Raw genomic sequence first — 26,484 nt, 5'->3', positions numbered from 1 at the left:
CAGACACACAAACTACAACCCGCCCGCTGGCCGCGACCGAGTTCTGCAGCCCACTTCTCCCTCTTACCCACGAGGGACTATTTTAAGTCTTCCCAATTTTAATAATTCGCCAAAAACATTTAGATAACGCAGTGGTGGCGGTACCCCAGGATTCCAGACCCGCTGCTCCGGAGAGACCCAATGTTCGTGCCCAGACGGTCTGCCTTGTTCCGCGAAGGCGGGACGTCGTCTCGCTGGACACTATCCGGGTCCGCGAGTCGCTGCGTGAGAAAAGTGCAGGACCCTAGTCACTCTAGTCCGCCTCAGAGACGAGTCATCTCGGCGTATCCACGCTTGTCCTGGGCAGCAGCGATGCCAAGATCCGCTCAGCTTGAACTAGGATTTACCATCGTCACTGGACCTGTGGCTGTTCCAGAAGTTTGGGGGTCGCCGGCGCTTCGTGGCGTTTTATATCTGCCTCAAAGGAACTGGAAGAGGCGACAGGGATGCTCTCCTGTATCATTCGGTCTTTCTTTAATGAAGTCGAGAAGGAGTTGAGAACTTGGGATTCTGAAATGAGTCTTTTCGAGTCGCCCAGAAAATACTTAGTGACAACGAATATCTGTGACTCCGAAGTCGTTCGCAATGGCCGAGTTTGTAACTGAGGAGGCCAACGCAGCGCATCAGCCTACACCTATAGTCGTTTGTTCTTCGGGGACCTTCTGGTGACAAGACACTGTTGGTCCTCTTCTCCAGGGACCCTCAGAGCTCCAGTCACCTAACTGGCGGTCTTGCGGTGGCAACAATCACAAAGGTGGACACGAAACACGAACAGTGGAGGATTTTTAAAAAGCGCGACGCCTGAGTCGTGAGGCACAGCTCCTAGAAATGTCACAAACCACTGCACTAAAACTGCTTTTACCTCCAGGATGTCAGGACCCTTGGAGACAAGATCTCCAATGGCCGGTCCAAGAGCTCTGCTGGGTCTTATTTCACTGACGCCCTGTCCCCGATAATAGTCCAGTAATTCTCCAAGGTTAGAAAACCTGTGGGTGCGCAGGGGACGTTGTCTCAGGAAATCCTTGTCCTGTAAGCCCCTTGAATTGCGTATCGGACTCTATTATCAAAACTGCTGAGACTCTTTCAAAGTGTAGCTCTTGGGCAAAGCGAGCTTAATTATGACATTTTAGCAGGATTCAATTTCTTCGTTGAAAGGAGAGTTTGATCCCCGGAATTAAAAATAAATTTAAAAAATAGAAAAAAAAGTATGCTGAGCTGTGCTTGTAATCCTTACTCTTGAGAGGCATAGACGGGAGCTATTCAGACGGTCACAGGCCAAAGAGATACTACTATCCCAAAACAAAACCAAAAATAACAAACCCAAACCACCAATTGGATGGTTTAGTAGGGACCGGTTATCCTCTGAAATGTGCATACATGTATACAATATAATGAAAATATTTATCTTTTTATCTTGTGTTTAATTTTTTTAAAATTATGTTGTGTGTGTGTGTTCATGAACGCGAATACAAACGCCTAAGGAAGCCCGAAAAGGAGATCAGATTCTTTGGAGCTAGAGTCACAGGTGTGTGAGCTGCCTGACTGGGTATTGGGAACCGACTCTGTTTCTCTTCATAAGAAGTGTGTGTTCCAGCCAGAATACAGCAAACACAGAGGCGTATGCCAGCAGCAAACCACTGAATTGAGAATAGGACCCCCGTTGAAGGAATCAGAGAAAGAACTGGAAGAGTTTGAAGGGGCTCGAGATCCCATATGTACAACAATGCCAAGCAACCAGAGCTTCCAGGGACTAAGCAACTGACCCTGGACTCTGACCTCATAGGTAGCAATGAATATCCTAGTAAGAGCACCAGTGGAAGGGGAAGCCCTGGGTCCTGCTGAGACTGGGGGTTCACCCAGTGAACTAGATTGTTGGGGGGAGGGCGACAAGGGGGGAGGATGGGGAGGGGAATACCCATAAAGAAGGGGAGGGGGGAGGGGGATGTTTGCCCGGAAACCGGGAAAGGGAATAACACTCGAAATGTATATAAGAAATACTCAAGTTAATTAAAAAAAAAAAAAAGAAGTGTGTGTTCTTAACAACATAGTCGTATAATTATAACATCTGTCTCTGCTCAAAGAAACTGTGTGAGACTCTGGATTAATCACCAGCTATGTGATTCAGCTCACTTATCTAGAGCACAGCCAGAAGGCTGCAGAGGGTCTTGGATTCCTAAGGGCTGGCTGCCTTCAGGAGCTTCTGCAGGTCCCTGACCCTGTGCTTACCATCTGTTTCTTTCCCCATCCTGTCTCATGCAATTGACAGACTCCTCTCAACTGTGGGATGTGACTCATAAAAGAAGGAACAAACTATTAATCCATGAGCCCATACAATCATTCTCTCCTATTCTTACCAAATAGATTCATAAACTAGGATGCTCAAGGTTGTTGCCCCAACCACATGAAGTTTCATGGAAGCCACCTGCAAATGTCTGTACCCATCAGTCACTTTGAGGAAAATGCCCTCCCGCTAGCAACATTTCTTTCTTAGATAACAGCTTTTCAAACACTGACTCTGTTCACCTTTTTCTAACTACCTTTCCTTCAAGATTTTTAAGATACCTGGCTAGCAGTCCTTCATTCCACAAGTCTTAACAGAACAAGTCCCCCACCCCGGAAAAAAATTACAACCTCGGCTCTGTTCTAAGCCTGAACTCTCAGAAACGTAAACGCCATTCTTGATGTTGTTTCGCGGAACTTTAAACAATCCCCACATACTAGCTCAGACCGAAAATCATTGTACAGCAAATTTACAAGGTTCTATTTTGGGTTTATAGCAGACTAAAAGTAAATTATGTATGGCCCGTACAGGGATCGAACCCACAACCTTGGCGTTATTAGCACCATGCTCTAACCAACTGAGCTAACCAGCCAGTTGGCAGCCTACTTTTCATCTAGCTCTATAGATGTGTAACATTCTTGTCAGTTGATAAAATTTTTCATTTTTCTTGCATTTCTTTACTTCGAGGCTTTTCTCCGAGGACTGAAAAAGATGGCTCAGTAGCTAAGAGCATTGACTGCTCCTGAGTTCAATTCCCAGCAACCACATGGTGGCTCACAACCATCTGTAATGAGATCTGATGCCCTCTTCTGATGTGGCTGAAGACAGCTACAGTGTACTCGAAAGTTTCTCCGAGATACTGTAAGAGGGCAATAAATATCTCGTTGCAATAATTCCTGATCAGTTTGCAGAATCCAGTCACAGCACAGTCTACTTGATCAATAGTCACACAAAAAGCAAGCCGCTCTCTAGCTACGACGGAGTTCGTCTGCCGCACAGTTCTCCTTGTTGCTCCTAAGTAACAATTTGATAACCTTCCCAATTTTACTGAAATTCGGAATCCACTCGCCAAAAAAATTTGGATAACACATTCCGTCCTCCTTTGATGAAGTAGCGAAGGAGTCAAGAACTTGAGATTCTGAAATTAGCATTTTTAGGTCACCCAGAAAGTACTTAGCACGGTCACTTACTGTCTGAACATCTCCAGAGCCTCGACGGGAGAAACCCAAAGCGACTCACACGGGGTCCGAGGGAGCCAGCGCTGACCACTGCAGGACCGGATGCCTGGGTTTCCCTTCTCCCAAGATAGAACAATCCAGCTTGAAGTCTCTTCATCCTGACATCTAAGACAGCCCGTCGTCGCTGAGACAAGGAGCTTTGGTGACAATGAATATCTGTGACTTCGAAGTCGCTCGCAACCTCCGAATCTATAACTGAGAAAGTCAACGCAGCGCGTCAGCCTCCACCTCCCAATCGTTTGTTCTTCACTGAAAAGACGCTGTTCTTCGGTTCTTTGGTGAAAATACGCCGTTGGTCCTGTTTTCCAGGAACCCTCAGAGCTCCAGCCCCCTAACTGGTGGCCTTGCTGTGGCAACAACCACAAAAATAGACACGAACAAAGGAGGATTCGAGAAAAGCACGATGCATGAAGCGTGACGCACAGCTCCTAGAAATGTCACAAGCCACTACACCATTCTAAACTCAAAACTACTTTTACCGCCATGTTGTCTTGTATGGCCGGTCCACAAGCTCTGCCAGGTCATTTCACCATGGCCCTGTCAGGGATAGTAACTGTCCAAGGTTAGAAAACCCGTGAGCGCACAGCTGAAGAGGGCCTTACTCAAGCTTCTCTGAAGTTAACCCAGGAAAACCTCGTCCTACCTGCCCCTTGAATTGTGTCTCCAACTGGATTATTAAAACGCTGAGCCTCTGACGAGTGTGCACAGCAGCTTTGGGCACAGCGAGCTTGATTACATTTTAGCAGGATAGTTCATTTCTTTGGGAGATATGGGGAAATGGAAATTTCACTCACTGACCTAGAATGAGACGGAAGAGATTAAAAAAGCACCCTGCTTTTAATGTCCTTCCCTCTCCAGCCTCTGTTGTGGGGTATTCACCAGAGACGACTTCTCAGAGATGAATTTTAGCCAACAGAAAGTCATTAGCCGGCAGGAGGGTCTTGGTTCCTAAGGGCTGGCTGCCTTCAGGAGCTTCTGCAGGTCCATGCCCCTGCTCATACCATCTGTGTCTTTCCCCATCCCGTCTCATGCAATTGACTTGACTCCTCTCAACTATGAGATGTGACTCATAAAGAAGACACACTCTATTAATTCCTTGACTCCATACAATCATTCTTTCCCATTCTTAGCAGATAGCCTCATAAACCAAGGTCCTCAAGCCTCACTCCCCAGGCACTTACAGTTCCATGGAAGGCACTTGCTAATGTCTGTTCCCATCAGTCACTCCGAGGACAAGGCCCTTCTACTCTTCCCTAGTGACATTTCTTTCTTAGATAAGGATTTTTCAGAACTTCTCTGTCCACCATTTTTCTGAAACTGCACTCTTAAAGATTTCTAAATTACCTGACTAGCATTCTTCATTCTGCAAATCTTTTTTGTTTTTATTTTGTTTTATTTTGTTTGAGTCAGGTCTCTCTCAGTCTTAACTGTCCTTGAGCTCACTATGTAGATTAGGCTGGCTATGTCATTCCACAGATCTTAAACAAAGCCCCTGCCAGTGAACCTATGCTCAGAGAATGTGACCATGTTTCAGTACTAAACTAGACTCCACTTGGGTGAGAAACAGGATGCGAAACCTCTCTAAGCTCTGCACCTCCTCTATTCCCTTGGGACTTGAATATTGAGACAGACTGTGAGAAGGATGAAGCAGAGTTGAGGCCCTGTAAACACAAGAGAAGTGGAGGCAGGGTAGGGGTGAGGGTGAATCAACTTAGAGAATAAGTGCCTCTAGACCAGTGTGGAGCTGCCATTTTTCTTTGCTCTTGCAGGTCTTTCAGATCTATGCTGATACAGGGACAGAAATTTCTCTTCTGGAGAAAGAATACTATAAAGTGTTGCCTGCACTAACTCATGAAACTTGAAGTGAGATGTGTTACAGTGGCAGGGTGGGCAGGAAAAGAGGAGTGGGAGCAGATATGAAGAAGATGCATTGTATGCTGTATGCTGGCTGGTTTGTGTCAATTTAACACAAGCCAGAGTCCTTGGAGAGGAAGGAGCCTCAACTGAGAAATGTCTTCATAAGATCAGGACATAGGCAAGCCTCTAGGGCATTTTCTTAATTAGTGATCAATAGGGGAGGGCCCAGCCTATAATGTGTGTGTTGGGGGAGAAGGGTCACCTCCGTAAAGATGGTCTTGGGTTCTTTAAAAAGCAGGCTGAGCAAACCATGGGGAACAAGCTAGTAAGCAACATTCCTCCATGGCCTCTGCATCAGCTCCTGCCTTCAGGTTTCTGCCCTACTTGAGTTTCTGTCCTGACTTCCTTTGATGATGAATAGTGATGTGAAAGTGTCAGTCAAACTAACCCTTTCCTCCAAAGTTGCTTTGGTCATGGTGTTTCATCGCAGCAATGATAACCCTAATTAGGACAACCTATGATATTTTCAAAGAAAATAAAAGGAAGAAAGAAAGGAAGGAAGGAAGGAAGAAAGAAAGGAAGGAAGGAAGGAAGAAAGAAAGGAAGAAAGGAAGAAAGGAAGGAAGGAAGAAAGGAAGAAAGGAAGAAAGAAAGAAAGAAAGAAAGAAAGAAAGAAAGAAAGAAAGAGAGAAAGAAAGAAAGCAAGCTAGTTGAGCCCTGATTTGTTCGTTGTCTGGCTTTGTCAATCATCACTGTGTGATTAGCTCTACTGAGTCTTGGCTTTATCAGTAAGATAGGAATAATGATATATAGGCTTATGAAAAAAATAGATTGAGAGAAATAATATCAATAAGATCCTTAATAGGTTTGGGAGTCAGAGAAGTGGAAAAGAAGAAACAAAACAAGCAAAAACCACAATATCAATATAATGTGCTAATATCAATATAATGTGTTAATATCAATTGTGGTACTTTGAGGATAATATCCAAAGCAGCATGATTGGGCCTGCAAATTTGCATCAGCTGTCCTGCATACCTCTTCTAGGACTGGTGTGAGCTGTTTACACTTTTAAGTATTCCGTGATAGGCACTATTCCAACAGGACACGGTTGACTCAGGAGAGGAAAAAGGATACACAACAATGAAGTAAAAAAGTAAGACAGCAAGTAGCAGCAGAGACTAGGCACCTTGTTCAGTCCTACACCTTGATTTCAAGACTTGTGAGGCTCTTCAAAAGTGCCTGTGTTGACTATCTTGGGAATATCCCCGTCCCAAAACAAACACCTCAAATTGCAAGAATTCACTGTCTGGAAGCAGAGCAAAGGACAAATAGAAGATTTTGAATGCTTCCTGTAAGACAGCGGCAAGATGCAGGCCTCATAGCCTTCTTAGTGCAGTAGGCAGCACGTCAGTCTCATAATCTGAAGTTCCTGAATTCGAACCTCAGAGAAGGCAGTCTCTTGCAACCAGCCTTGAAATTAGTTCACAAGCTGACTGAAATCTACCTGCCCAAATATCTTTTTGTGCTCATCTTTATTGAGTTCAGAGCCAGTCTTTATGGAGCTCAGAGTCATAGAATACAGAGGCGTTTTGGAAGTTAGTGAATGGAGTGGAATTGTCCCCTAGTGGATCCACAGACCTGCTGCTGCAGAAACAAGATACAAATGCTCTGTAGGGCAGTGGGAATGCTCTTAGATCCTGGAATCTCCTCCTGGTGCTTAGTACTTACTGAGCAACTGAAAGTCAACTTTGTGGATAGCCTAAATGAGAGCTGTATTGGAATAAACTGGAAAACTAGCTAAGTCTTGACCAGAATAGGGAGAATCCAGCCTGGAGGTCAGGTGGATCTATCTGGGGAGAGAACTGCAAAGCTGTGTTCCTAAAGAGGACATGACACCCAAAAGCCTGTAGGAATAGTCCAATAGAGGTCTGACCCCAAGATGCACTGTCTTCAAGTAAGAGTTAGTTCCACACCTTGCATTCATTGCATGTCTCATGTCAACTGTAGCTTCAGAATTCCTCAACCTTCCAAGAAAAAACAAAATGACTAGCCATGCTTCCACAAAGACATCAGAATAATCTACTATGAAAAAAACTATTGGTGGCCAGAAATAATAAAGGATAAAAATACCTGTGCCTTGGGGGTGGGGGGAGGCAGGAGCGTGAGGGATGGAGAGGGTGTTGCAGCAGCCAGGCGTGGTGCTGCTGAGCTAGTCCACCCTCAGGAAAAATGTTTTTCTCTTAAGAATAGTTCCAACAAAGCTGACAAAACAGGTGTTCTGTTAAAGCTCTACCCTTTAATTATAATTCCTGTCTTCCAGATGTCTCCGTAATAGATCTCCGTAATAAACCTTGCCTTTGCGTATTACATACAAAATGATCTCTCTGTATCTGGGGTCCCCGATTTCCCAAGACTTGAGTAAGGGTCTCCCTTTGGGGATCTTTCAAAAGCTCTACCTTTTAATTATAATTCCTGCCTTCCAGATTTCTCTGATTGAGGCCTATGTTAGATTTTCTTATAGTGCAGTTGTCTGACCTGAAATTGGACACTTTTCAGGCTGCATTTTATATATATTATAATATTACAGTGATGTTATATATAATAATTGTATTAATATTATATATTTTTATGTATATTACTTGACCTTCCTGGAATTTCTTGGGAAACAAGACATCCATCTAGGAAGAAGGAAAATGGGAAAAACATAATTTCCTGTTTTACACGTTGTAAAGTCCCTTCCAAAGATCCTCCTGCCTGAATTTTTTGAACCTGTGAGGAGTTGCCATGCATGACTTTATAGGTATGTTAATGTCACAAAATCAGGAAGAGTGTTTAATTTAGCTTTGGGTTCCAGAGGGCTAAGAGACCAACATGGTGGGAGTCTGGAAAGCAAATCTCAGGCAAGAGCAGGAAGCTGAGAAATCCCACTGCAACTGCAAGCACCAAGCAGAAAACTGGAAGTAGGGTGAGTCTATAAAATCTCAAAGCTGGCCCTGTGACACTTATTGCAAAGAAGGACCACTTCTGCAAACAGCTCTGCCAACTGGAAACCAAGTCTTCAAAGTACCAGAGACTAAGGTGGGTCATTCCTCACTCAAATCACCAGAGTCATTGCCTGGGTTTACCCAAGTCAGCCCAACATAATCACACGAATCAAGGAAAATGGAGAACCTCTCCATGATATTATCCAAAGTAATTCACTGGCACATGATTTAGAGAGATGTGAGAAGAAACTGGTCTTTCATTGCTGGCTTTGAAAATGGTGGAGGAGGGCTACACTGAAAGAAGAGATGGAACCTGGAAGCTGGGAAGAGAAGAAAAAGGATTCTCCTGATGGAACATATACATCAGAACATGTACATAACTGACAACATCAGTTATAACTGTGAGAAACTTAGACTAGTGTCTTGAGCTATAGAACTGTGTGATGATTAAACTATCACCATCATTGTCATTACATTGTTTAACTCGGTATCTTTGAAGATATTCATGCTAGCAACAGTAAGAAAATATCCATTGTTTTTGGAGTATACAGAAGATATCAGTCATCATGTCTGTCTTGAAAACTTGTACTCCTCTCTTGTAAGGAAATGTTAGGACACAATTACTTTCACAGACATGGCTTCACACCAAGAGTCCATTACATACTTAATAAATGAGTAAATGTGCTCTCAGTGTATCCAAGTGTACGAACACAATTGCTCACCTGACACTATCCAGCTAGAGATGCAGCTGAATGTTGTTTCTATTCAGTTGTTTTTCAAAAAGAAGAACCACTTTATAAGAGCCATCTTATACAAAGTGGCTACTTTTTTTCTCTTTATTTTCTGTTCTTTCCATCTACTTAAAGTTTCTACATTTTTTTGAGGGCTTATTTGTCTCAGATGAACAAAGCAGGGTTGACTGATTGACTGGCAATTTGAATTATTTTTTATTAATTGAAAGATAGTGCTCTCTTCAGCTGTAGGAGAGAAAGGACTCCAGTTACAATAAAAAAAATTTTTTTTTTAAGATTTATTTATTTCATGTATGTGGGTACATTGTCACTGTCTTCAGACACCAGAAGAGGGCATCGGATCCCATGACAGATGGTTGTGAGCCACCATGTGGTTCCTGGGAATTGAACTCAAGACCTCTGGAAGAGCAGTCAGTACTCTTAACCACTGAGCCATCTCCAGCCCCAACAGTAAAGTTTTTAAATCAACACAATAATAGCTCTCTGCAAGAGTATGGGGTGCTCTATGAGAAACCTTTGCAGTAAGACTAGGAGACTCTATGTTCCTGTCTCTTGACAGAAAAATCCTTGAAAACGAGCAGAAGATATGGGGGGGTGGGGGTGGGAGGGGAAGGACTTTGCGTGTGAATAGTGTCAGGTGACCCGACATTTTTTATGAGAGACTCTGAAGAAGAAATTAGATGAGGCAGGGATAATACTTGAAGAACTAATGCTAAAAACTTCTCAAAATTGACAAAACTCATGAATATTCACAACCAAGAATTTCAAGAAACTCCAAATAGGATTACCTGTAAGAGCAACAAAGACTCGTTACAATCAAACCCCAAAGGGCAAGTACAGAGAGAGAAATTTAAAAGCAGCAGAGGAGAAGCAATTACTTTCTTAGAAAAACAATGAAGCCCCTTCCACCCTGTCCTTTCTGCTGGGACAGACTGCCAGCTAGTCTGCTGCCCTGGAAAGCACTACATCCTGAGGCACCACAGAAGGTCCTCTGTACTAAGAACATTTGGTAAGAACCTTCTTCAAGTCCCACAGCTGCCACTAGGAGCCCAGTGGACTCAGGACCCATCACCCCCCAAAACCCCTGCCCAGTGAATTCTGTCCCCCACCCCACCTCCAATCCTTTCTGTTGGGACAGACTTCTACTAGTCTGCTAGCTACTCTGCTTCCTGGAAGATACCACATCCTGAGACATCCAAGAAGATCTTGCTGCACACAGGGAAACTGGCATTCTGGGAGATTCACTGCACACAGGGCAACTAACACCACAGCCTGAAGGCCTCCAAGGAGCCAGGGCAACAGATCAGCAGCATCTCTGCCCCTCTGAAGACCCCACAGTTGGAAGGCCCCACAGGAGGTCTGCTACAGCCAGGGCTGCAGGCCTACCAGGAGACCTTTGCTACCCAGGGACAAAAGAGGCAGACTCCAGACAGAGTCACTCAGACAAACAAATACCAGGGATAACCAGTGGCAAGAGACAAGTGCAAGACCATAAGCAACAGAAACCAAAGCATGTGGGCATCATCAGAACTCAGTTCTTCCACCACGGCAAGCACTGGATACACCAACACACCTGAAAATCAGGAAGCTGAACTGAAATCCTATCTTGTGAAGATAATAGAGTCCTTTAAGGAGGATATAAATAACTCACTGAAAGAAATACAGAAAAACACAGGTAAACAGGAAGAATCCCTTAAAGAGGAAATAAATAAGTCTCTTAAAGAAATACAGGAAAATACAGACAGGTGAAGTAATTGCATAAAAGTTTCAAGACCTAAAAGTGGAAGTAGAAACAATAAAGTAAACACAAAGAAACCTGGAAATGGAAAACCTAGGAAAGAGGTCAGTAATTACAGATGTAATTACCACCAACAGAATACAGAAGATAGAAGAGAGAATCTCAGGTGTAGAAGATACCACAGAAGAAATTGACACAACTGTCAAAGAAAATTGAAAACATAAAAAACTCCTAACCCAAAACATCCAGGAAATTCAGGACATGATGAAAAGACCAAATCTAAGAGTAATTGAAATAAAGGAGAACGAAGATTCCAAGCTCAAAGGACCTGAAAACATTTTCAACAAAATCATAGAAGAAAATTTCCCCAACATAAAGAAAGAGATGGCCATAAAGGTACAAGAAGCCTACAGAACACCAAACAAATTAGACCAGAAAAGAAAATCCTCTCATCACATAATAATCAAAACACTAAATGCATATGACAAAGAAAGAATATTAAAAGCTGTTGGGAGCGATGCCCTTGAAGCCCTCCATTATTGGTGTTATTATTATTGTTAGTTAAGTATGACTGGGTTCACGGAAAATCCCCAGCCAGATGCAGAAGACTAATACAAATCTGGTGGTCAAAATGAATAATAATATGATACATCAAGATACCCAAGATGATGACCTGTAACCCTTCTGAAAAACCAACATCCTGCTGACTAACAGATATGACAAACCTGTGACCTTTCTGACATCCTGTCAACATCAGCCTATTCCCTGACCACACAAATATTGTGTCCTTGGCCTGCATAAATGTTTCTTATTCCCCTCTCCCTCTGTTACCCCTGTTACAGTATAAATTCAGCCTTGGAGAAAAATAAAATTGTCGCCTTGATCAGACTCTTGTCTTGGCATCCTTCTTCTTGTCTCTTGTCCCCCATTCTCTTCCAGGTACCCTCTGCCCCCCTTGTTGACAAAAAGCTGCAAGGAAAAAGGGCCAAGTAACATACAAAGGTAGACTTATCAGAATTACATCAGACTTCTCAACAGAGACACTAAAAGCCAGAAGAGCCTGGTCAGAGGTCATGCAGACTCTAAGAGAACACAAATGCCAGCCCAGGTTACTACACCCAGCAAAATTCTCAATCAACATAGATGGAGAAACCAAAATATTTCAGGACAGAACCAAATTCAAACAGTAAATATCTACCAATCCAGTCCTGCAAAGACTCCTAGAAGGAAAACTCAAACACAAAGAAAAGACAAGATAGTAAGCATCTCACCACAAAGCCAAAAGGAGAGAACCACAAGCACATAAAGCCACCTACAAAACCAATCATAACAGGAACCAACAGTCATCTGTCTTTAATATCTCTCAATACTAATGGACTAAACTCATTGATAAAAAGACATGAGCTAACAGATTGGATATGCAAACAAGATCCAGCATTTTGCCGCATACAAGAAGCACACCTCATTGACAAAGACAGACACTATCTCAGAGTAAAAGGATAGTCTTCTAAAGCAAATGGTCCCAAGAAACAAGCTGGAGTTACCATCCTAATATCCAGTAAAATAGACTGTCAGCCAAAAGTTAGCAAGCATGATGAGAAAGGACACTTCATACTCATCAAAGGAAAAAAAATATGCCAAGATGAACTCTCAATTCTTAACATCTATGCCCCAAATGCAAGGGCACCCACATTCATAAAAGAAACTTTACTAAAGCTCAAAACACACATTGAACCCCACACAATAATAGTGAGAGACTTCAACACCCCACTCTCACCAATGGACAGGTCATTGAAACACACTGAAACTAATAGAGGTTATGAACCAAATAAATTTAACAAATATCTACAAAACATTTCACCCTAAAACAAAAGAATACACCTTCTTCTCAGTACCTCATGGTACCTTCTCCAAAATTGACCATGTAATTGGTCACAAAACAACCCTTAACCAAACAAGAAGATTGAAATAATCCCATACATCCTATTAGACCACCCTGGCCTATGGCTGGTCTTCAATGGCAGCAAAAGCAACAGAAAACCCACATACACGTGGAAACTAAACAACTCTCTACTCAATGATAACTCAGCTGTTAGGATTCTGTTGATCTGGGAGTGAAAAGTATTTCAAGTTAGTGAATTACATTGCTATGGGTCAGGGCCTACCTATTTGTTTTACTAGAAATAGTATCAATGCTACATATGTTTCTGTGCACCCTCAGACTTGGAAGAAGAATATCTCTAAGACTGTAGTGCTAATCATTAAGATGGGAATGCATATATCCCAGACTGGACAAGCTGCCTTGCCTCAGGCAAGGGACAGAGAGCATGGAGACTATAGAATCTATCCTCAAAAAAAATCAAACAGAGAAGTTGTTATAATGACTCTTTTCTTTCCTTTAATGTGACCAGTTACTCTGACTCAATCAGGGACTAGTCTAGAAATCAATTGGATATTAGACAAAAGGAAATAATAGTGGGCATTTTGAGGGCTGATTCTGGACATTTTCAGAGAAATATTTAGGAATTGGCAGATACCTTGTATGATGTTATGTTTACTGTGGATAAAATTGAAACAAGTTCTGGTGTTAAGGTTAATGTGACATGCTGTGTTACCCCACCTAATCTTTTACTAATTTGGAATGTTACCTTTGTTATTGGCTCTGATAATGAGTTCAATGTTTCATGTTTTGTCTTTTGTCCAAATGTGTTTTTGCATTGCATGATGGTTTATCTGTAACAGTAGAACATCGACCAGCATTTATTATAAGCCCTGTAAATTTATCTGAATCTTGGTATTCTGAAAAAGGGTTAAAGTATTGGAAGAATTAGATCACAATCTGGCAAGGAGCAAACATACAGATCATTGAGTTGATCATTGCTGGTCTTATTGCACTCATAATACTTATAGACAGTGCTACTACTTCTACATTAGCTTTAGGTACAAACAGCTAGTTTTGTTAATCATCTTCCTGAACGTGTAACCAATGCCCTGAGCATACTAGAGAATTTGGATAGATGGCTATAACAAAGAATAGACACACATTATATGATATAGTGCAGATCATGGGAGATGAGGTACAAGGAATGAAAGTCAGAAGCCAACTGGAATGTCATGCTCAATATGTAGGGATTTGTATAACTCCAAAAAAAATGGATGATGAGAATCAGCATAATTGGACCAGAATAAAAAGGCACCTTCAAGGTATATGGCATAATACTAATACTGCTTTATATTTATTAGCCGTGCAAAAGGAGGTTGTGAATTTAAGAAATGCAACGCCTTTGTCTTTTGATGCTGATAGCATTGCAAATGATATTCTGAAAAAATTTACAGGCTGTTTTTCTTTCATGAACTTCATTAACATCTCTCTTATTGAGACTATCAAGACTTGGCTTTACAATCCTTTTTATGGCATACCTATTACCTGCTCTTTTGAGAGGAATAATCAGAGCTTTTACAGAAGTCAAAGCAATGTTACAAAAGTTCAAGCTCCAATGTCTTCCCTAGCAGAAGTTTGTAGTCAATGATGGGTAAGATTGTCTTGAAAACCTTCTCAACTTAAGACAGGCCACGAATACAAGATTATTCTTGTGCCGATGATGGGTAAGAGCTCTGTTTTCAGATGGCAACCTAAGACAGGCACAACTTTCTGCTCTGTGACTAACAGTTTGCACAGTTCTTATGTATAAAAAGGACAGGTAAGAGTCTCTCAGCGGTGGATCAACCTAAGGCAGGGCATGAATGCGACAATTCATGTACCAATAATGGGTAAGGTCCACACTTCTTGAGGGGACACCTAAGACAGATACAGTCTTCTACACCAATAGCTGAAACAGCTTTGGCTGGTATAAATAAAAAAGGGAAACACATGGGGAGCACATACAGAGTTAACTCTGGCTGACTTTTTGCTTGTGATTAATCATAAATGAGTCTACTAACATCTGTCTTTTTTTTTCTTTTTTCTTTTTTCTTTTTTTCGGAGCTGAGGACCAAACCCAGGGCCTTGCACTTGCTAGGCAAGTGCTCTACCACTGAGCTAAATCCCTAACCCTCTGTCTTTGTTTTTAATTAAGCCATGTGTTATATCCTTCCAAGTTCCTCTGCTTATGCACACATCCTTGAGAGACTGTCCAAGCCTGAAGAAAATGGCCTGTGTACCATAAACTTGCCACATAAGCATTTGTGCTCTTCATTTAACTTGCTGGAATTGGTCATGCTTTCTGTTGTTTCCCTTTAAAAGATACTGAGAAAATACACTTACTGCTGACATGATATTGACCAGAATCCTTCCCATATCTGTCTCTTGCAAATTCTTTCTCCCTTTCCTATAATCATCCTCATTCCCCAAGTCGTTGTTCTCCAGCTGGCAGGCTCCAGCACAACAGGACTGGGTTTGAGGTCAGGCTGGGCTATGCAATGAAACCTTGTCTTTAGAGAAGCGATAAGTAAGAAAACAAGTGAACAATTTTGACCTCAAATAGTATTCAAAATGTATATTTACTAATATTACCTGTTTTTATTTCCTCTACTTATTTTACTGTGTTATTTATTCCCTAGTACTTGATAAGTTAGAAGTCAATAGGGTTACAGTGTAATCTTTTTTACTTAATGCATTTTTATCACTTTTATCTATACATTTTATACCTTATATTAGCATTCCTTCACTTCATAATTATCTGGCAACAGTTGGATAGGACTGGCTTACTAAAATAGGGGCTATTTGCTCCCTTCTCACTCTCTTATTCTTTCTCTCTTCTCTCCCTGACCCCCTTTTCTCCCTCTCCCCCCAACCACATGTCCTGGCCAGCCCTACCTCTCTCTCCTCTCTCCTCTCCTCTCCTCTCCTCTCCTCTCCTCTCCTCTCCTCTCCTCTCCTCTCCTCTTCCTCCCCTCTCCCTCTCTCCCTCCCTCCATCCCTCCCTCCTCCCTCCACCCTCCCATCCCTCCCTCCTCCTCCTCCTCCTCCTCCTCCTCCTCCTCCTCCTCCTCCTCCTCCTCCTCCTCCTTCTCTCTCTCTCTCTCTCTCTCTCTCTCTCTCTCTCTCTCTCTCCACATCCCTCGGTGTGTGTGTGTGTGTGTGTGTGTGTGTGTGTGTGTGTATGTGTGTGTCTATCTGTCTTTCTGTCTCCCTTTCCATGCCCTCTATTCCACGTGACTGGTACCTCAGAGAGAAGGTATGTCTCAAAATGGGCCCGCCAAGGCACCCCTCTCATCTCTCCATAGCTGGCTCTATAAAACATTCCTGGCTCTCATTTTTATAAAACACAATACCTTATTTGTATTTATTTCTCTATTCTCTCGAAATCTTTCAATGGTGTATAAGATTTTTTTAATCTCTAAAAATGTGTATTTTCAGTCAAAGTCAGTAAAAATATAGTTTGAGAATTTCTAGTTTAGTGCATAGTTTTAGAGACATCGAAATACAGATCTCAGGGCTGGGGAGATTGCTTAGTGGTTAGAGTACTTGATATTGTTTTAGAGAATATAAATTTAGTTCCCAACACCCTCACTGGATGGCACACAACAACTTCTAACTCCAGCTCTGCAGGCATCTACATACCTCTGTGTGTCTGTCTGTGTCTCTCTGTCTCTGTCTCTCTTGTCATCTCTCTCTCTCTCTCTCTCTCTCTCTCTCTCTCTCTCTCTCTCTCACACACACACACACACACACATAAATAACAATAAACTTTTAAAAGAGAAATGAAAAATCACATTATATTTCTCCTTTCAATGTCTATGACCAATCCATCAATAAAGTATGTTGATTCTACTCCAAGAGCCCACAGAAGTGTGCATATTTTCCTTATTTCCATCGCTGCTTCTCTGAACCAGAACATCATTATTTTCTTAAATTATTTTAATGACTAGTTTCCCTGCAGCTACAGTACTTTCCACTTAATCTCTTTAAAATAAATTTAAAAACTTATAAGACAAAGTATATCACAACATTTTGTATTCATAAAATGTATGTGTTATAGCTGTGAATATTTTGACATGCAATAATGACCATCATGGCAAGATATGTCTATGGGTGCAATCATGACACAAATGTTATAGGAGTTATCAACTGATTTCTGATTAGTTTTAAGGCCTATTCACAAGCCAAAAAATCCAGGCTTGATTCATGTAATCTGGTTGAGAACCCATGGTTAAATCTCAGGCTCCAATGATGAACCTACTAGTATTATTCTGCTACATGAACATAGTATCAAACTGACTTCTAAATTCATATATGTGTATTACTATAGCTCAGTTGAGCTTTAATCCTAGCATTTGAGAGGGAGAAGCAGACCTCTGTGAGTTCAAGGTCAGCCTTGTCTATAGAACTAATTCCAGGACAGCCAGGGCTACACACACAAAAAAAAACCCTGTCTTGAACCCACCCCTTCTCCCCCCACAAAAAAAAGAACACTCTGAGAGATGATAAGAGAAGTTTATGTGCAGAAACTCATAAGTAGTCAAAACAGAGAAAAAGTGACTATGGAGTGGTCAGCTGTATAAACGCCGTATCTTACCGGACCATTTCCCCACATCACAGTAATTTTGGGGGGAAGAGGGACATTATGAGTCAAAGGTCAGTGAAGATTAGAACAATGTCTTTTGAACATGACAGGACCTCTGCACTTATGAACTCAGAGCCACAGTGATTCACTGCATAAGACATGTTCAAAATCAAGCCAGTTAATGGTCTAAAACCGAATAGGAAGTGTGCTGTGTCCTCTCATTCTCATTCTTAACTAAGGAAATAAGTATACTTTGAATTCTGGGGAAGGATAGTCAGCTCTCATTAAAGGTTTGGCTCCTCATAGAGTAACCATACTTCAGTAGATGGCCCCTCACCCAGAAGAATATGGACAACCCAAACTGGAGACAATGGTTTATTAAATTGAAAAGTTTTAAATTTAATGTGTTCCCACATGCAATGGAAAAACAAAAAAATTTGCAGATTGCCTATATTACATAGAAGCCAGTGACCTCTTGGTCTTCATTGACTTATATTCCCTGGCAGGGTTTATGTTGACAGTATTAACAATAGATGCAATATTATATGTAATCGGCATTGTTTCATCTACTTTCAAGTTACATATTAAAACATGAATATGTTCATTCTTTTGAACATCAATAGTTCTCTCACAACCCCTTGATAACCACCATTTCCTGTTTTATTAATATGAGTTTTACTACGTTTGATAGCTCATGTAAGTTGTCCTACGTAGTATTTGCCCTTCTATAACTTGCTTGCTTCACTTAGTATATTTCCGAGGCCTTTCCATATTGTCATAGAAGATGAATTTCTTCTTTGCTAAATCTTAGTGAATAGTCTATTGCATAAACATGTTACATTTTCTCCATTTATCCAGCAGTGTATATCTAGTTTGTTTCCATATCATGGATATCAAGATGTTGCAAGAAACCTAGAAATATATCTATATGAGATCCTGAATACAAGTCTAAACTTTAATGTTTTATTTACTTATTTGTATATATGTGTATGTACATGTTCCTGCTTGTTTCTATTTGCATCATGTGTATGCAGGACCTACAGAAGTTCAAAGAGAGCATCAAATGCCCCAGAACTTAAGTTAGGGATAACCATCCCTGTGGGTCACCTGACTTAAGATGCTTGAAACCTCTTTAAAAGCAGCAAGTGATTCTAACTGCTGATTCATCTCTCCAAATCTCCTGATTTCAATTCTTTTGGAAATTAATTTCACCTCCTAAAATGATTCCACTCCTCTCTTCTAGAAACTTCACAAGGTGCATGTGCCCACAGAGGCCAGAAAAGGGCATTAGATCCTCTGAAGCTGAATTTATAGATAGTTGTGAACCAATGATGATGCTCCCCCAAATTGTTTTAAATCAAGAAGAGTCTTGGAGATTTGGAGAGATGGCTCAGTGGTTAAATGCACCAGCTGCTCTTTGAAAGATTCTGGTTCAGTTCCCAGCAACCACACTGGGCAGCTCAGAGTTTCCTGTAACTCCAGTTTCAGGGAATCTGGTACAGTCTTCTGGCCTTCCAGGGCACCTAGACACATTTGGTGCACATCTACTGGTGCATGTCTAGACAAGCAGACACATAAATAAAAATTAATTTTGATGAGCAGTGGTGGTGCATGCCTTTAATCCCAACACTTGGAAAGCAGGAGCAGGCAGATCTCTTAGTTCAAGCCTGATCTATAGAGTGTGATCTAGGACATATAGGGATATACAGAGAAACACTATCTAGAACAGCAAAGCAAAAAGTCTTGGGTGTGATGATGCATGTCTGTAACCCCACAATTGAGAAGCTGAGACATGAAGACTGCATGTGTATGGCTAGCCTGGGTTACACAGTCAGATCTTGCTGCAAAAGAAAAATGGGAGGTTGTTGTTTTCTGTGTAGTCCTGGCTGTTCTGGAACTCTGTAGACCAGACATCTGCCTGCCTTTGCCTAAGTGCAGAATGCTGAGTGCTAGGATTAAAGGAATGTACCACCATATCTGGCTAATTATGAGTTTTGAAAGGAAGCATTTCTTGGATTGGATAAGGACATCAAGTCATAAAGATATAAATGTCTTACTTCAGAATATTCTATCACTAAGAACTCAAGGGTTGCCAATTGTAGTGTTTGCGGTTAGTAGTTCAGTAGAATGTACGTTTTCCCATATGTCATTACATTTCATGTTCAATTTCTGCTTGGTTGGTTTAGTTTGTTATTTAACATTCAGTCCCACAACATGTTCATAAGCACACAAGATGTGTGGGTCTCTGTTATGGTAAAAATAATAAAGGGGGGAACCGTTCCCCATGCATACCCTGCCAGTTGTGCTCTTGCTAGTTTTGGCTCCAGTGGGCCATTGGAACAAGCGCTAATTTATCTCAGTGGCTCTACTCTGCCCCCAAGGTACTCTCTGACCCAGATGGGTCACTGTCACACCAGTTTCATACAGACACCACCTATCTCGTGGCTCTCTCACGGTGGACTCTGTTCACACTTCTAGCATTCACCCCCTGGTCTCTGGGGCGGCTACCCTCTCGTAACTCTCTGCCACTGCTCCATTTACATTCCCAACATCCACTCCCTAATAGTTATGGTATAAACTCCCAAAAACCTGTTAAAAATCAAAGCTCAACAAACTGTAACCCAACAATCAGATTTATATGTTAAATTCTCAATCCACAATACATCCACACAGTAAACTTAGAACCAGTAGATAAGGATATAAACCGCCCACCTAGATAAAATAAATTTGCCTACAGAAATCCATCCCAACTACCTTGGCAATTCAAGACCACCCAGATCTGTGTCATCTTTCTCTGTCTCTTATCTTGATTCTCCTTCCTTCCTTCTCTCCTGCCTCACAAACACCTTTGTTCCCACCTTCTTTTTTTACTGTCCAATCATGGCCTTGACCTAACTGGTGCTAGCCCTCACACCTGCATATAAACATCAACCTACAGGTCTCCTCTTGGGTAAGGATTCTGGGGACAGACATGAAAGAGTAAACTGAGGGAAGAAAGTTGTAATTAAATTAGATTATCAACTGAGCTATTGAAAGGACCTAGCCAATTCCCCACAAATAGTGAATAAAGCTAACACTCAAATTTCAGTTTCTAAGCATCAACTGGAGCTTTTCTTTCTTTTTCTTTCTTTCTTTCTTTCTTTCTTTTTTTTTTTTTTTTTTTTTGAGGAATGGTCAATCCAAGACTGTAAAATTTCAGGAGTAAGGGCTCTCTTGCTCTATGTTCTTCCCTCTTTCCTGTTCCTTCTCTTTCCATCCACCCACCCCTTTCCCTCCACATGCTCATGGCTGGCCGGCCTTTCCTTTCCTCTTCTCTTCAAACCTCTCCGTGTGGAACCAGAGAGAGAGAGAGAGAGAGAGAGAGAGAGAGAGAGAGAGAATGGGCTTTCTGAATACTGTACATGCTATAAATAAAATGAGTTTTAGGGACATGCCCATACCAACACACAGGAAGTGTGAGGGGGCTCTACTAGTACATTTACTGTAATTTAAACATTGAAACGATTGATGACAGTGGAGTATACCAACGAAACTCTGTATGTCCACAGCAATACGTAAGAAAAAAACAGGGAGTTAGGGAAAAATCCTGCATCTATGTAAGACTAGTAAATTTAAGACAAATTACAGAAATGGGAAATTCCCATTTTGCAACTACTAAATACAGTTAGGCAAGGATAATCTAAGAAGCTAAAAATCTTCCATACATAATTAATGTAACTTAGCATTTAGCACTTATTACAAAACCAAAAAACTACCTTTGTTTAAAGATGTAAAAAAATAAGCTTAGATATCATATGCCTCCCAAGATGACCCAGTGGAAAATGCACACGACCTTCCTTAGACATGGCAATGTGTAATAAGAACCCCACTGACACTCATACCTAAGTATTTGGTGATAAAAGAAAGTGAAGTGAAAAAAATTTTTGAGATTCAGTTGTTATGGGATGTTTTTCTGGGAACTGTCTTTTGAGAAGATCTTATACTGAAGAAGACATGTAAAAGAATGTTTTCCTGAGAACAGACATGATAGTTTTTGTTTGTTTTGAAGCTGCCTGGAAAAGGAGCCTGTGATATTTTGCTAAAATGGACACTTGAGAGGACATGTGATGTTTAGAAAGGGTAACCCAACAGACAGCCGATGAGGCTCTGGCATTGGTTCACCTTGCCATTCTTTACAGTGATACTCTGTCTCACACAAACAAACAAACAAACAAACAATAACGGTTTAGAACAATGGTTTAATGGTAAGAGCACTTGCTGCTCTTCCAGAGGACCCAAGTTTAACTCCCATGTCAGGAGGCTCCTAACTGCTTATAACTCTAACTCCAGGAAATCCAATACCTTCTGGCCTCCTTGGGCACCTTCAAATACATGCCTATAAACACACACACAGGCACACACACACACACACACACACACACACACACACCCCTTCATATACATGCCTATAAACACACACACACACACCCCCTTCATATACATGCCTATAAACACACACACCGGCACACACACACACACACACACACCCCTTCATATACATGCCTATAAACACACACACAGGCACACACACACACACACACACACCTTCATATACATGCCTATAAACACACACAGGCATACACACACACACAGGCATACACACACACACACACACACACACAGGGAGATGGGAGTATGTGTGTCTAAAAATAGTAGTTGGGGTTGGGGATTTAGCTCAGTGGTAGAGCGCTTGCCTAGGAAGCGCAAGGCCCTGGGTTCGGTCCCCAGCTCTGAACAAAAAAAAAAAAAAAAAAAAAAAAAAGAACTAAAAATAGTAGTTAAAGAAATTCATGATCCTAAGCTACAATGAGTTTGAGGGCTGGGCTAAAACTCTGGCTTAAGGTAAAGAGAATCCATATTGTTCTATGTTGCCAAGTACAAGAAAATGAGGGGTGGGTGGGGTGGAGGCAACTGAGATACTGGGCTGGAGACTACACATTGCACTTGTGTTCAAAGGCAAATAGCAGTTGTATTTGGGATATTTCAGAAATGAAGATAGTGAATACTTTAAGTTAGTGAACTCTAGGGAAGGGTAAACTGTGGAACAAAAAAATTTCAACAGGAAATTGAAGGCCATCTAGATACATTATAAAGATAGGAAAAACTTCAAAGAAAATGAATCAGCTGAGACTATGAAAGAAGATTCAGGTTTCTGAAGATAATGTAGCTGGATAAGAGGAAGGAAGGTTTGACATGTTCAGTTACTCAAAGCCCTAATTTCCTTGAAAGAAGACAGGTATGTGTTCTCAAGTAGCCAGGGCTGTTGACTGCCAGATATTATTTTCCAGTGGAACAGATAACCACAGGGAGCAATGAGTATGTATTAAATGCCAAGTGTAGGTTAGGGCGTCAGCACAAACAGATGAGAAAGCAGCTATTGTAGAAAAAAGAACTGCCGCAGGTTAAGCTTCCTTAGATAATTCCTAAGGCCTTCCTGCCTTTGAACCAACTGCCATTTTTCTCAAAGCAGTCCCTATTCCCTTCACTTCTAAGGTGCCTATTTAGAAGAGATGCTGGGTTCAAGAGTCCACTTAGTGATCTGCACTAAAAGGCTTCTCATTTTTAGCAATTTGTCAATTATAAAACCATGAATCCTGAGGCTAAGACTTCCTAGTAACTCAAAACAGATGTAAAAGAGTACAAAACAGGTTCCAAATAGTTACTCTAAAGAGTCACTTCTTATTAGATTTTAATCAATTTGATGTTACTAGTCACTACCAAAGACCCTCTAAACTTTTATACTGAAGATCTCATGGAGACCAAGCTGAAAAACTCCTAATCTTCCCCTCTAAGTGCTAAACAAACAAGTAAGCAAACATGCTCACCTTACTCCCACTAAAACTTGGTATGTGTGCAAAAGCAGAGACCAGAAATAAATGTTTGAGCCCGGAGAGATGGCTCAGCAGTTAAGAGCACTGACTACTCTTCCAGAAGTCCTGAATTCAATTCCCAGGCACATGGTGGCTCACAACCACCTGTAATGGGATCGGATGCCCTCTTCTGGTGTGTCTGAAGACAGCAACACTGTACTCATACATAAAATAAATAAATCTTTAAAAAAATGTTTCGGTGTTCTCAATCTCTTTCTCAACTTTGAGACAAGATCTCTCACTGAACCTAGAGTTTACCAACTTGGCTAGATTGGCTGGTCAGTGAGCTCCAGGGATTCTCTTATCACTGCTTCCCCAGTTAACAGTTTCACAAGCACCACTGTGCCTGCTTTTTACATGGTTACAAGGAACCCACATTCAGCTTACCTTGGTTGTGCTGGTCTGAATGAAAATGGCCTCCATAAGTTCATTTATATGAACACTTAGTCTTCATTTGGTGGAACTGTTTGAAAAGTAGGAGTATGACCTTATTGGAAGAAATGTGTTGTAGAGGAATGGACCATGCCAGGAAACTTGGTAAGGTTGAGTGGGTTGGAAACCCCAGAACCTCGCCCCAGAGCTTCACCTGCTTCCAACCAGGTCCGTGTCATCTGACCACACCCCTTACCTAGGAACATGACCTTTGTTATATCACAATAGAGTTCTCCATGCTAATGAAGTAGACCCTGAGGGTTTAGCAAATATGCTTCCCTTTGTGGACAGTCCTCCCTGCAAAAGGTATTTATTTAATCTCTGCTCCACCCTGAGGAGATGGCATATACCTATTTTCCTTGATGAACAATCAATAACAGTTTGAAATCAAGGACTCTGTCTTTCAACAACCAGCCCCTGGGCTCATCACAGGCCCATGGACCTGACCCTCCCTTCGTTCCTGACTCTTGTTTCTCCAATGGAAACTAGACATCCACCCGGGAATCAAGGAACCCCAATTTTGACCTTCCACATCTTAAGCTGCATTTTCCCACCCCAAGCACTGTATCAGTACTTACCACAAGGCCATTATCCAACTAAGCACAGAGTAAATGCAGTTTAGTGTGTCCCACTTTGCATGGAGTGGGCTTTGAGGTTTCAAAAGACTCTGCCTAAAATTTTGTGAAACAATATATGAGTTTTCAGCTGCTTCTTGTCTCCATTATCATGGACTCTATGCTTCTGAAACTGTAAGTCAAATTAAACTCTTTAGTAAGTTGCCTTGGTCATGGTATGCTATCACAGAAATCTAAATGTATGTCAATCAGACCTTGGTACTAGGACTATTGCTGTGACAAACCTGACCATGAGGGTTGTTTTGTTTTTTGAGGAATGTGGCAGATTTGGAGATTTTGTACTTGAGAGGTAGTTGAATTCTATAAGCAGAGCCTAATGGGCCATCATAGTTAAGAGCTTGGAAGACAGTAGTACTGAGAGCTATGCTCAAGAGGTTTCAGAGAGGAAGACTATTAGCCATTGAGTTAGAGATCTTTCTTGTAATATTTTGGCAAAGAATGTTGCCCTTTGCCCTTGTCCTATGGTTATGGCAACCAACTACACACTGCATCATCAAGTACCCAAATGTAAAAGACATGTTAATTTCTTATAGTATAATGGAGACAAAAATGGAGTTTTTTCAGAACAAATATTTATTTAAGAATTAAAGGTAAACAGAAACAATAAGCATAGAGGTGTACATGGATGGAATATAATTTATTTCATTTGGTCTGAAATCTTGAAAAAGTTACTCTGACTACTTACCTGAGGTAGATTTGCGTTAGCACTGCTTCAAGGGAACCTCCTTCCATCCCAGAAGTTACTTTCTAGCTTTGGTTACAGGCTCCCATGTGGTCCTCTCCAACCTCAGGTTATGTTATGTAATACCAACACCTTCTTACCACAGTTAAAAGGCCTCAAGGCCTGTTTTACATCCTCAAAGCTCTGTTTGAGGAATTGTCCACTGTTAATTTAATTTGAGACTATAGACAATTACCAGTGAGACAGGCTAAAGGAAGGGTAAGTTACCAACCTACTAATGTTTTAAGCTTTGTCTCTTTCTCCATGGTCTCTCTATTATGACTTTTTTTTAACTGCCATTGTCATATACCCAGTATTATGTTAAGAATCACAATTTTCAAACTTTTGCTAATGATAGGCATGATTTTCCCTAAAGAGAAAAATATACATCTCATCTGTATTTATCACAATGGATAATTTTTCATAGTACTAAAATTATTTATAAAAAAAATCACTGAAACATGTTAGATCAAAAAATCTGACACAGAGCCAGGTAATGGTAGTTCATGCCTTTAATCCCACTGCTAGAGAGGCAGAGGCAGGAGGATCTCTGTAGATTTCAAGCCAGTCTGGTCTACATAGCTAGTTCCAGGGCAGCCAGGGCTACACAGAGAAACCCAGTCTCAGAAAACCAAACCAAACCAAACCAAACCAAACCAACAAAAACAAACAAAACAACCAACATAATCAATTTTCTAAAAGGAAAAATATTTGAACCTGATTCTTTACTGAACTAAATTCACTGGCCTTAAGATTATGATTATTAAACAATTATTAGGTTAAGCCACATGTAAGGTACCACTGGACCAATTTTGTGACTCCAAACATTAATACCCTGGACTATAGGGGTTCACTAAACAGATTGCAACAAAACCAGGATGGTGATTAGCAATAAAATTATAATTCCATATAGTCCCAAATATACAAGAACTTGAAATATTTGTATTAAGTCTTTTAAGTCAAAGAAAGCAAATGAGAAGTAACCATTAGACAGATGCTTGGGTCAGGAGCTATCCAAAGAATATGAAAGACAATCAGTTACCCTACTAAAGTAGAAACACATATTTATCCTTATACTTCAGGTCAATATGCTGACTACTTTTCTAACATTTAGAATCCTGCAATCCAAACCAAGAATATACCTTATATTGTATTGACTGTAATCCTTTCCCTGGAATTAAACTGTATTTCTCTTTCCTTGATACAACTGAAATAAATGAAAAGATTGTCATTATGAAGCTTAATTTGCTAAAAGTATCAGGATAATGGAATGAAGAACATTATTAGCTTTAGAGTCAGGACCCTCAAAATCAGTGTCCTTCTCCTCTACTTTCTCTGGCTTACAACTTGCCCCCTATTCCCTCTGCTTTAAGCCAGCTGTTACAGTATCTA

The 26,484-nt window shown here is 41.1% G+C and overlaps 1 long non-coding RNA gene and 2 other non-coding genes across 12 annotated transcripts in view; 2 read left to right on the top strand and 1 right to left on the bottom strand.

Annotated features, from left to right (window-relative positions):
- Window positions 1-2,838: 2,838 nt before the first annotated feature.
- Trnai-aau8 (transfer RNA isoleucine (anticodon AAU) 8) lies at window positions 2,839-2,912 on the bottom strand. Its single transcript has one exon. It is a non-coding gene; the product is annotated as a tRNA-Ile (tRNA).
- Window positions 2,913-6,796: 3,884 nt separating this feature from the next.
- Trnam-cau6 (transfer RNA methionine (anticodon CAU) 6) lies at window positions 6,797-6,869 on the top strand. Its single transcript has one exon. It is a non-coding gene; the product is annotated as a tRNA-Met (tRNA).
- A 17,108-nt stretch (window positions 6,870-23,977) lies between these two features.
- Window positions 23,978-26,484, top strand: part of LOC108348562 (uncharacterized) — an 87,524-nt gene continuing 85,017 nt past the window's right edge. For 9 of the 10 annotated variants that reach the window (XR_010059183.1, XR_010059181.1, XR_010059184.1 and 6 more), the window contains exon 1: window positions 24,348-24,485. This is a non-coding gene — a long non-coding RNA (uncharacterized LOC108348562). Of the gene's footprint in view, window positions 24,043-24,347; window positions 24,486-26,484 lie in introns of those variants that run through there. The other variant, XR_001841995.3, reaches the window with a different exon arrangement.

The sequence above is a fragment of the Rattus norvegicus genome, chromosome 17, assembly GCF_036323735.1.
Source record: "Rattus norvegicus strain BN/NHsdMcwi chromosome 17, GRCr8, whole genome shotgun sequence".
NCBI lineage: Eukaryota > Metazoa > Chordata > Mammalia > Rodentia > Muridae > Rattus > Rattus norvegicus.
Note: the sequence above shows the minus strand (reverse complement) of the source record. Positions and strands in the feature narration are given on the sequence as shown.